Raw genomic sequence first — 13,591 nt, forward strand, 5'->3', positions numbered from 1 at the left:
TACTGACCTGTTACAATGTGTATTGTATGGACATAATAATAACAGAACCAAAGAATCCCCTGGTTTCAACTCTCCTGCTGCGGACAGGGACAGCTTTCATTAGTCTCAGTTGCTCAGACACCCATCCAAACTGGCCTTGAAACTTCCAGAGATGGGGCATCCACAGCTTCCCTGGGAAACCTGTCAGTGACTCACCATCCTCAGAAGGAGGAACTTTTTCCTAATATCTAACCTCAACCTACTCTCTTTCAGTTTGGAGCCATTCCACCTTGTTCTGTCACTACATGCTCTGCAAATAGCCTCTCTCCATCTTTCTTGCAGGCTCCCTTCATGTCAGCTTTATTAGCCTGTTAGCTTCTTATTAGTGTATGCATGCTAGGTCATGACTAAGAGTTTATATCTCAGGAATTTGTAGGAATTAAGTTGTACTTTATTGTTGATTGGTAGAAAATCAAAGTAATATTCCACTATACAGCTGTCAGGTATTTGACCACCAAGTAGCTATTAATTTTAAGAAGTAACTTCAACCAAAGTTTAATATTTTTTATGTTACAAAACTGATTTATTTCCATAGAAACATTTTTATATAAGCCAGGATAATAAAATATAAGCAGTGTTAATATTGACAACAAATATTTATCAGTTAAATTATCAAAGATGGAAATAAATAAAGGAGAAACATTTAATAAAGAAAACAAATCAGTATCCAAAAGTAAAAAGTGTCACACATAGTAAAGCAAAAGTGTCTGTCAAAACTTCAAACAAGTTAAGATACTCTCTTGTGGTAAGAGTTGATAATTTTTGCAAATGCAGAGATAGGAGAACATATTTTACTACAACCACAGAAGTGAGAAGCAGGAGATATCTGCTTTTCACAACAGCAAGGGAACAACCCAGTCTGTAACTACTCTGCTTTGTACCCAAGCAAGAAGAAGAAATTGCAGGGGAAAACTGTTGTGAATTGTCACTCTGCTGTTGAAAATACCCTGAACTGCAAGTTACTGCAGTTCCCAACTCATGTGCTACTGTAAGGCAATTTCTGCTACGCTTACAGACATTACAGACTTTAACATCTCACAGCTGATACAACTTTTGAAACTCAGTACATCTAGGAAATAAAAGGAGCAGAATTAAGATCTCTGACTAATAGCCAAGGGGTTAATGGGGTATGGATGGATTAGCAAGGACACAAACCAAGACCACCATCCACAGAAAGTTCCTGCATTAAGCTATGGTATCCATGATCTGTATTTCAACTCTTTCCTCACTTTTCTCTCAGTTACAAAGGAAATAAAACACAAGCATACTTTCAAGACCAGAGGTCTTTAAGTCTAGCCTTCCAAGCATAGGAGGGAAGTCTATGGCCTTAAGACATTTCCAAGAGTCAAATGTTATTCATCAGCATTCCAAAAACCTTCCCCACCCATTCTACCCTTCCGTTGGAAATGTTAAAACACCCACAGTTTTCTTGAAACCAGTTGGATGTCTGGTACTGGGACCATAAAATATGATAAACATGTAGATAGAAAAACATACTCAACAACTATGTCATTATAAAAAAAAGTAGTTACCCAGCCAAGAAAATGAATAAATTTCAATCAGACACAATGTAAGAGGTTACAGTATTAAATCAAGAAATCGAGTAACACAAAAGCACAAGTAAAAACAGCAGCTCTCCAAATCTTTGCCAAAAGCAATTCTGATTAAGCTAATGAAGGGAGAGAGAGACAGGGGGAAAGTGTGAGCACAGAAGGTGCAGAACATGATAAATCTTTTTTTATAAAGCCCCCGAATAATAACTACAGTTTTGAGGGTATTACTTTAGTCAGTTTTAAGTAAATGACCCCTAGTTGTGGCATGTGTACAGTCCTACAAAGAAAAACTGCAGAAATAGACCAAATAAATAACATTCCAGTCATACTGTTGGCAACATTTCAGCCACTTGGTTAAGTAAAACAAAAGTAATTTCATGCCTCATAAATAGGCTCACAGAACAGTTTGCATTTTAAGTCTACTGCAGGAAAATATACAATAATGTAAAGATTGCAATTTCTGCTTTCTTCAATCACTTAAAAACCAGAAATTCCACATTTAGACAATATTCTCTTTTACAGACGGATTACAAATCACTTCAGAAAGAAAAATGCATATAAGTTAAATTTTGGCCAAAGAATATGAGCACAGCTTCCTACAAGGCTAAAATAAGATTATGTGCTGCAGCACAATTTAATTTTAGATTCTTACTAGAGAGAGCAACTTCCTTTCCTGAGAACAATTAAAATTATTTCTTTTATTTTTCTTTGCCCCTAACAAACAGCACTATCTCTAATTCAAACCACTGAGAAGTTCCCATTCTTTTTAAGAGTAATTTTATCAAAGACTGAACACGTCTCTGGAAGATGTCCAGCACCTATTAGTTTGGAAATAGTTTACATCTATGTATTTGTTTAAAACACAGATTCTCTATTTTCAATAAATATTTAAATTCCAGAAACTCTGCTCCACTTATACTAAGCAAATATACCTTTTTAATATCATCTAGGATGTGCAATGTTCATAAAATTGTAGAATGGCTTGTGTCAGAAAGGACCTTAAAGATCATGTATTTCCAACCCTGCTGCTGTGGGCTGGAACACTTCCCACTAGACCAGGTTGCTCAGAGCCCCATCCAGACTGGTCTTGAGCACCTCTAGGGCTGGTGAGTCACAGCTTCCCTGGGGAACCTGTTCCAGAGCATCACCACCCTCCTAGAAAAGATTACTTCCTAACATCTAATCTAAACTTTCTGTCTTTGACCTTGAAGCCATTCATCCTCATCCTGTCACTACCTGCTCTTGCAAAAAGTCTTTCTCCATCATTCTTATAGGCTTCCTTCAAGTACTGAAAGGCTGCATTAAGTCACCCAAAGCCATCTCTTTTCCAGGCTGAACAAATCCAATTCTCTCAGCCTTCCCTCACAGGAGAGGTGCTCCATCCCTCTAATCATCTTAGTGACCCTTCCCTGGACTCGCTCACTTGACCAGGTTGATGTCCTCTCTGTGTTTTATGTTGGGAAAATATTATGAATATTATTAATTGCACATCGTTTAGCAGCGCTGCTCCTAAAGCACTCCATAATTCAAGAAAGTATCTAAGCGAAAAATAAGATAATTTGACTGATAACTAAATTGCAAGACCCAAAAGCTTCTTTTTTACTTTTTTTTTTTTAACAAGAGGAAAGTGGTCCTCCTACCATCTGTTTGGTTTAGTAGAAACAAATTATAAGGCTTGATATCCATTTCTTTGATTCTAATTGAATAGGGAAGAAATCCATCTATACATGAGAAATGGGCAAAGATGATTCACCTCAGAAATTACATCAAGACCTGACAAGGACTGTGCAGCTTATAAATGCCTTTAGCAAGAAGGGTCTACCTTTTTAAAGCAGGCCAGAACAGGCAAGCTGGATATGGTAAAAAAGCTGGGAAACCTCTCCCAGTTAACAAAAAATCCAATAACCCTACGAGTCATTCCCAGGAAGCTGGACAAGATCCCAATGGCTCCAAGAAAAAAAGTTAATGACTTATTTTTGCCAAGTATACACTTGGTTACCCTTCTAAAGCAAAAGAGCATTATTCTGACCAGAATCCCATGTTCATAACTTAAGAAGAAGGAACAAGTTCCCCCTCCCAGCTAAATTGCAGTCAAGGGAAATCTCAACACTGTAACTATGGCATGAATGCATACAAAGGAAACAACTGTGTCCCAAAGGGAAAGAAATTGTTGTTGTGAAAGACCAAAGAGTCCTGATGTTCCATTCAAATCCACCCATGTACACATCCTTAATGAATAATCTCTTTACAAATAAAAGGTTTGTAATGAGTCCTAAAACTCTGATCAGTAATCTGCCCATCTGAGAAGCCAAATCTCTGACAGGAATTTTTAAAAACTTACTCTAGACTTACGACTTAGATGCAAATGCTGCTTTGCATACAGTCTGCAGGAGTGTGCTGTCTTTGGCTGCTCACACATAATCAGATGAGACACACAGCACAAACTCTACCCCAATGTATATGCAGGAACCTAAATATGCATTTAAGGTGGGAACCTGAAATTAATTTCTAACAAACTTATTTCAGTCATTTTGAAGTAGAAATCTTTCCATCTTAACACACAGAGCTCTGCATATACATTTTTTTACATATTTGTGGAAATAACAAAGCCAAGACTATTGTCACTTAAGAAATAATGCTTCTGAAGTTAAAAGTAGCACCAAAAATCACTACCACAGATACCACTTACACATACACACACACACACACACACACATACACACATATATATGTATTTAAAATATTTTTAATTTCCTATTTAGAAAAAATGTAATTGGATAATAAACAGATTATCTGATATAAACGGGTGAGACAGTTATTGTAGTTCTAAAAAATCCCTTCTTAAATATGTAGAGGGGAGCAGGGGAAGTCTCAAATACTTTCATAGGCACATATTAAAATTAAGGTATGCATTTGAAGATTATTGGAATTTCGGAAAGTTAGAGAATTAAATGACAGTTTTTCACAAACAGTTCATGCAAATTCTCATCAGTCGCCTTTAACCTTATATTGGTTTTGCTCAGCCTGGTTTCTGGTAGCGGAGAGGTCACAGAGGTGGCTTCTGTGAGAAGCTACTGGAAGCTTCCAGCAGAGCCAATCCCTGATGGCTCTGAAGATGGACATGCTGCTGGCCAAAACCGGGCCAATTAGAGATGGTGGTAATGTCTCTGTGATGACATATTTAAGAACAAAATCAAAACAAAGTCACAGGGTTTTTGCTGAGGGAAACGACATGGGGACACCAACCAGTGGAGAAGGAGGGGAGGAGGTGCTCCAGGCACTGGAGCTGAGAATCCTCTGCAGGCCCTGGTGAGACCATGGTGAAGCAGCCGTGCCCTGGTCCCTGCTGGCCACACTATTGTTGGCACAGGCCAGGATGCCATTGACTTTCTTGGCTCCCTGGGCACAGCTGGCTCATGTCCAGCCACTGTTAGCCAGCAACTGCAAGTCCTTTTCCAATGAGCACTTCCCAGCCACTCTGCCTCAAGGCTACAGCGAAAGGAGTGGCTGTTGTGACTCAAAGGCACGACCCAGACTTGATCGTGTTAAATCTCGTATCACTGACCTCAGCACAACCAGCCTGTCCAGGTTCCTCTGCAGATCCTTCCTGCCCTCCAGCAGATCAATGTGCCTGCCCAACTTTTTGTTGTTTGCAAATGAACAATCTAGTAATAATACAACTAATTTCTTCAAATTATGTCTCATCATTCCTCTAACACAGAGCTGTGTTTTTACAAAAAATCATAGAACTTACCCATGGCTGATACCCTGCTGCATGCATATCATGGTAATATATCCTATCTGCTTAAAATACCCTGACTTGGGAAGTAAAGCAAGAAGGAAACAAAGAATGGTGTATTTTACATACAAACGTCAGTCTGATATCTGAGACTCAATTATTGGCAGTAAGTTAACTCACTTTTGTAATAAGAACATTAGCAACTAGACGTGAGAAAAACAACCAGGAGTCAAGTCAAGTAAGAACTGTAGACCTGAAGAGTTATTCATCAGTTGATTGACCTGTGATGCCCCCAGGATGCCCAACAACACCTTTAGCTCACTTTTTTTCATCTTCCACATTCTGTATCACAATGAGGAAATTGCAGATCATGAACATATTTTTGAATTCTCTATATTTTCTTTACTAAAGTCACACGTAAACTCAGCAATGTCTGTTCATTTAGAATGTTCCGTAATCCCAAGACTTGTGACAGGCAGCAAATTGCCTGCTATGGTAAAGAGAAGCAAACATTGAAAATTATGGGGTGGGGGAAGACAAAGAATTACTATTTCTAAACCTCAAGTTCCCATCAAGATTGTTTTACAGATTTTTTTGAAACCTCTTGTTCAAAAAACACACAAAGTAACCAAACTTCTATAAAAATCAATTACAAAACACCTCCTAGTAACACATGGCTTCAACACTGTCAAAAATCCTACAGCCCACTTTCCAAGAGAAACACCTTGCAAGACTACAGCTTTTCATGTTGCATGTCACAAAATGACTTTTCCATAATTAGTTGATTTAGTTAAGTGATTTATGGCTAAGTATAAATTAAGTGACTTCAATAAATATAGGCACCTGTTTCACTACTAAAAAAAGCAAGAAAACCAACTCTGTATTTTATGCAGCTCAGTTTCCAACCGTCACACTTCATTTCCAACTGCTCCTCAAAAAATAGACACTGCTAACACTGAAAATAATTTGTAACACCATTTTCCAGATCCCTTACTAAATATTCTTAGTATAAAACTGCACTTTATCATGGCAGACATTTCCACACAAATCTTACAAGCTACACAAATGGATTTGGTTGTGTTTTTCTTAAAAAAACAGATCGATCTACAGTGATTCAGTTATAGAGCGATAAATAAAGATAAAATAAACTTATTTCTAATTCAGATTGCTCTGCAAAGTACCTTAGGATATGGATATTTTCATATTTTATTTTTTGTTTGATGTAAAAGAGCTGATAGACCACAATGATCATAAAACATCTTTACTCTTGCTGATATAGGTACCTTCACTAAAGGACAGAGGCTGAGAAATAAATTTTGTTTATGTCTAAGGAGACAGAGGAAATATCACAGATCCACTAAATTCAGCAAGAATTTTATATACAGAAAAAAATTAATTTGCAATTCATAATTTTACATTATGAATTTTCTATGTTCCAGATTTTATATGAAAGGTTTTCCACATTTCTGAGTCCTTCTAAATATTAGAAGTTGATTAACTGAAGAAAATATTAAAAACACCTAACAGTTATACTATTAACCATGTGAAAATATTTAATAACAAATAATAGTGTGGAAAGTCTCTATTTGAACAATGCATTTTTATTAACTTCTTTTCATTTAACACTGATTTACATTAGGACCACAAAATTAATCTTACTTTTAAATTTGATCAAATTTTTAAAGTGAACAGAAAATAGCAATGGGTAGGCATTGATCATTGTAATGAAATCTTTTAATTCATCACATTATTTTTGCAAGAAGTGAGCAATGGAAAGAGATACAGGTACTCACACCTTTCATTTCATAAATATAAAATAGTTATTTGTATTCTTTTTGTTTTCTTCTCATATGCCAAAGGGAAGCTTTAAAGAAGATTCTCTTGTTTTATATTAGAAATGAATATAGCATGTTTCATTGACTTTTCCAACTATTTAAATTCTTGCTAAAAATTACTAGTGTGATGAACAGTAGTTAACAACATTCCTCAGCTCCAGTCTAAGTGATGACCTTTTATCACTGATGGATGATATTACTTGATCATTGATGGATTTCATTATTTGTAGCTTTCCATCACTGTTAATACTTGAAGATTTGGACTTCTTGTTACTATATCACGAAGTTTGTGGCAGATATAAACACAGCAGAGACACAGTACAAATAATCAGCTATGATAAACAATTAACAGAAAGCAATATATATGCTTCACCATATTCAGTGAAAATTACTCAAGGGCCTATACATTAGTGCTCTCAAAAGGTGACATGGACAAGACAAAATAAAGAATGAGTAATTTTTTATTCACTTCATCCATACAAGCAAGATTTTATCCACAACAAAAAAGCAAAATCAATTAAAAAGGTAAACCAGGTTGCTTGTTCTTTGAGTTTCCCAGTATTCTTTTCTCAATTCAAAGCCTTGTGGTATCACTCTTTTGAAGGAAATTAGATCTGCTGGAAGGCAGAAGTGGCTCTTATTAAATCTCTATGAGCTACAGTAAAAGTAGCATCACAAACAAAACCAAACCTTAGAAATACTCTTGTTTTTTAAGGATTCTTGTGACAAATACTTCATCTGCAGAATGAGAAATCTCCAGACAGGTACTCGAATCATTCAGGAAACCCCAAACATTACTGAAGGAGAAGGAGCTATAAATCCTTGATGTTTCTCAGAAAAAAAATAAATAAAGAGGTAAAGCTCAGTTTAAAAAAAATAAAAACAGAATTTCTCAGATCATAAAAGAGGCACAGATAAAATTATTTTAAATTTCCAGTTGGTATCTATTATACTCTTGCACCAATTATAAATGTGGGACCAAACAAGAAGATTAAGATACTTATCCAAATCCCATGTAGTATAATTTTTGCAGTATCACTCACAATTCCTGCTTTTAAGAAGAATTGTCTTTCATTTTACTTAAAAAATTGGTGTAGAATGGGGAAATCCAACACTATCATGTCTTTTCTGATTTTCAGCATTACTGCTAAAATGTATTATTTCTAGTAGGCCTTTATAATCTGTTTATACAAATATACATTCACCTCAGAAATGTAGAAATTTATTTAACCAGCTGTACTGTCCATAACCTGTTTTTCTTATTTTTGTCATCTATAAACAGTATATAAACTGAAAAAACTACATGGTTTCATTTTACTGAATGAGTATCCAATGATTTTGGCTGCTTTGACTAAGGAGATACATACTGTGAGAAAAAAAAAAGGAAAAAAACATAGAAGAATACGTAATGGCTTCATTTTCTTAGTTTATTCTGTACAGCAGCTATACAAGCCTTCCTTTTTGTATGCGTTGGTCAATAAGATATCTGTTGTGCTTTTACACAAAGAACAAAGATGCCTTTATCATTTCTCAAAAGTCTGCAGGACAAACTATTCATGCTGTCAAACCCCCTAAAACCCTTTCACCAAATAATGAAATCCATCAGTGAAAAATGTCAACATACTAATTTGTTAAATACTGAACAAAAGGAACATTCAGAAGAGGTGCTTCATTTCATGTTCTATCAGCCCTTCAATTTGTAACGATTTTATAGCAGCCCACAGATCATGCAATATTAAAACAGAACAGCACTATGATTATTAAAACTAGAACAATCTGCCATCCTTACAATAAATGCTAAGTTCAACGAGACTATAAACAGAATCTTTTGGGAACATGGGACTCTTTGCCATGCATTCATTTTCCTCATTTTTGGAAGATTATTTCCAAGTAAAATCTTACCAACAAACACATATTCTTTTTCACACACAGTCCCATTTACTGTGCTGATGGAGAAATAAGATTAAATTACATCATATCCAGTGATAGAAGAGCTTCAGTATGCCTGAGAATTACTCTATCCATTATACAGGACGTCCAGCTATTAATGTAGAATCATATACCAAAGAGATAGTTAAGCTTGAAGTACCTAGTGTGCATGTGAATTACAACATTCATCATTCAAAACATCCAGCTATTATTATTGAAGCACACAGCAAGGGATAGTCTAATTGGAAATAGCTAGCATAACTAAAAGCTGCATTAATTAATTATAATACTAAGTATCACATATTAATGAACGTCTGTTGCATCTTCTATCAATTTAACATTTTTTACATCTCCAGATTTGTTTCAGGCCATTGTAAGAACTAAACAAATACTTTTCCTGTTGTCCAGGACACTGCCACAGGCTATATTTATGATATATATATATATTTCAAAGATGCCAAAAAGAAGACAACACCTTTATATTCTAGAAACATCTACTGCATCCAACATTTCTTCTGTGGCCTGATAATTTCTGCTTTTTGAATTTACCCAGTCAACCTTGAAGAGAGAATTTCAGTTTTGAAGTTGTTGATAATGCCGAAGTTGTTTTGAATTTGTTGGTATTTGGCAAAATGCTAACACAGATACTCTTAATAGAGAAGTATTTTTCCAAATCCAAAAAACTACAATGAGGTGGTTTCCTCTCTTGCAGGATCACAGTGACTACACTGTCATATGTCAAAAGATATTAATTTTGAAGTGGTTTTGTTTAGTTGTTTTGGATTTTTTTTTAATTACCATGGATTTTAAATTTTAATATAAGCAGAAAAATTTTGACTGCTTCCCATGTATTCTCCTGACAGTTCTCCTAGTACACTGAAACCTCTGTTTTTATGAAACCACACTTTGCATGTGGATATTGACCACTCACAGGATGTGAACATATTCCAAAATTTCTACCAAGACCAAAGGTAATTATGTTTACAGTTTAATTCAGTTAATACCAGTTGCATAACTAGTAGTTCCCGGATGTTTCTCTGGATGTTACTTAAGCCTAGATGTTGCCAAATGGTTAAAATTTGTTTCTACTTACTCTGTCTTGTCAGTATTGATCAATTTTTTTTAAACCTCAAGTGGTATTTGGCATTCGCATCAATTTAGATTTATGAACCTGATGACCAAAAAGTTGTGTAAACTATGTAATTTTTCAGGGAGTCTACCAATGTGAGCTTCCAAATAGTCAGCAGTTTTACAGCCCAATGCAATTACTGCTGTAAATCTAGTTAATCTTGATAGATAGTGTAAGTGCTTTACATTTTTAAAGAGGAACAACACTCCTTGAGACTGGATTCAAGTATGAGTGTGTCTGTGGCAAACTGTACACACTTGCTTGACTGCAACTTAAACCATAATATAGCTTGTTAGTTTTAGGTTAGAAAACACCTAAAAATATAAATTCTGTACTGAGGTTATATACTGGATTCAAATCTCTAGGTCTGCCATGCTGTCCTCACCACTCCTTAGATACAGGTAGAAATAAGAACCTATTACTCTCTCCATGGCCTGACTCTCCAGGGGACAGTATCTCTCTGTGCATTTCTCAGGGCTCAGTTCCAAGTTCTGGAGATACAAGCTTTACAGTGACCTTGCTCCTGCTGACAGCCATCACTCTATAGCTATAACTCCAGCAGGTTTAAATTCAATTAACTGAGAATCCAACACAAATATTAGTTATACAGACATATCCAAACAGGGTGTAGCTGGTTTTCCTCATAAAGAGAAGAAATACCTCTGTGACTTCAGCACATTTTCATTTCTGGGATCTTAAAGAATTTGCATGTATACATGTTCATTGTTGTATTAGCCCAGAAAAACTGCCACAGAAAAGTTAAGCTTTAAGAGAAAAATAACCTATCTAATCTGGCACTACCGGACAACAGAGAAACAACAGGAACTGACGAAAATCAGAGGCCTTTTTCTCAGATATTTTAAGGAAAAAGGTAAACAGCTGTTAAGCAGAGACTGTTTGTATTATACCAGCTGTCCATTGTGGCTTTTTAGAAAAAAGAACTTGTTCAATGCGTAAATATAATTTGCTGAATTCCACCTTCTCTGCCAATAGATCTTTTTTCAGAAAATTATGTGAAGCTAAGACTTCACACAGATTGTAGATCAATAGTACAACTTTATCCTCAACTCTTTCCTTGCAATAAAGGCAGATTTTTTAAAAAATCACGCATCTTTGCGCCACTGAGTTACTATAGTATTCCAATTGTTCTAGAGTAGTGACTGAATAAAACCAGTTTTCTTAGCACTGTTTCAGCACATATTTAATCTATCAAATTTGTGCAAAGAAAACATGATAACTCAAACTTAATCGCGGGATTCAGAAAGACAAATTTATCTGTTGTTTGTTCCAAGACATAACTTGCACATACTGCTTTAACTATATACTATGTACTATCAATTTGTAATGTTTAGCAATAGAAATACATCACATGAGATCAGAAAATCAGCACTGGCCCTGAAGATTATTTTACCTTTTTATGCTACTGAAGCCAGTGGGGAAGAGAAAAATTTTCCCCAAACAGTTCAAAGTCATAGTTCTACATTCACTTAGGAATAACCTTGCATTCTTTTCAAACTAACAATTTTGTCTCTGATATGCTGCATTTTTGTCTGCAGCACTGTATTGTAAGTAAAATACCATGGTGCTTCAGCTAGCCCTCAGAAGTGCAAAAAGTTTTATGTGCAAAGACACAAGTCTACTAAATATTTTAAGACACATATGTAAGATGTAGAAGATAGTAGCAAAGCCATTTCTATCAGTGACAACAAATCTCTTTCTACATTTCAACATGCTAAGGTCTAATTTAGGTTGTTAAAAAATTGTTCAGTGACCAAATAATATGCACTTCTCTTTTGGTGGTCTATAAACTTATTGTCAAGAAGACTAACAAGGCTATTCAGAATTACCTCTTTGCTTAAACTTGCTATCATTACCAACCTGTAATCATAAAAAAACCCCCCATATCACCAGGAGCAAATTCCCTCATGTTTATTACACAAATTAGCCTCTGTATACAATAAATTAAATACACTGTACTGGCTCCTTATAATTCAAAACACTACCTTAAGTTTTACTTTCAGACAATTTAAGCAGAGGAGAACAATTTTCCAAGTAATCTAAGAGATACTTGAAAATCTAAAATTATTCCATAATTAAAGGGAAATTAAATTTTAATAAATACCAGTGCAGCATCATATCACAAATGTCAACATTATCAATGAATATGACTTCACTGTTCAAAATGTTTTTCAACATTTAAAACTAGACTTAAAAGTCAAAATTATTATAAACTTGTAATAGCAAAGCATATAGTAACCTTCTTCGTTAAGCAGAGGTAGAATTTACACAGTATTGAGGAAAGAGCAGTCATCACAATCCAGATGCCTGCCACCCAGCAAAAAATTAGACTGCTCTTTAAATTTAAAGTGAAACCACCTATTTCCTTCATCCTACCACAGACAAAGGAAATCCAAAAACTATCTGAGAAAACAAAGATGGTATTTTATTCATAAACCACAATCTCCAAGCAGATTTTTCATATTAGTCCATTAGTCCAAAAGTGAATCTACAACAGCCACAGCCACAACCTGGTGGGAAGCATGAATGTGTGCAGAGAACATACATATGAGAACACTCTGACTGTAATACATCACATATCAGCTCTTGTAAAAATGAAAAAGAAAAAATTTCAAATTTCCAGTCAAATATAATGACCTACAAGCAAAAGGTGCTAACTTTTAATGAACTAATGATTGTATTTTGACAACACTCTGAAAAATTCTGTACTTCCACCATTCATCTTGTCTCAAAGGAAACACCCAACAACCCAACTTTTCCTTAGTCAGCACAATCAGAAGAAATCTATGCTAGAAATTCAATCACTGAAATATAAAATAAGGCAGGCAAATCTGTTTTTAACTGTATTAAATGTTTAGCATTTAATGGTAGTACAGATCCACTTTGAAAAGCATGGATGCTTGTCATTAGCATTTTTTTCTAAAAATCAAACAATGTTGCAATTATTTGGCTGGAACAGATAGAAGGAGACTTTAGATTAAATTGTTTACAAAGTGCAACTGATGTAGTTTAATGCATTTTAGGAATTCTAACGAAACTGTTCCTTTACTCATATAGGTATAGAAATCTGCTTGTACCTTTCAAATAATATTCTTCCCTATGAGAGGGATGACGATTAATTTGAACATCACCCATATACATCAGAGAAATCTGCTCTGCATACAATATAAAAACCTTAAAACTTTCGCAGTGGCAGAGAAAGTGCAAAAACTAGCAATGAATTTTTTTTCAGATGTTTAGTATAAGTGAATCATAATAACCATCCCTCATTTTATTGTCTTTATCAGTGCATTTGCTACAACAGTCTCAGTACAAGGATAAACTAAAACATTAATATCACTACAGCCCA

At 35.1% G+C, this 13,591-nt stretch overlaps 1 protein-coding gene across 2 annotated transcripts in view; it reads right to left on the reverse strand.

Annotated features, from left to right (window-relative positions):
- AOPEP (aminopeptidase O (putative)) overlaps positions 1 to 13,591 on the reverse strand; it is a 181,873-nt gene that overhangs the window by 115,901 nt on the left and 52,381 nt on the right. The window lies entirely within an intron of this gene.

The sequence above is a fragment of the Lonchura striata genome, chromosome Z (genome assembly GCF_046129695.1).
Source record: "Lonchura striata isolate bLonStr1 chromosome Z, bLonStr1.mat, whole genome shotgun sequence".
NCBI lineage: Eukaryota > Metazoa > Chordata > Aves > Passeriformes > Estrildidae > Lonchura > Lonchura striata.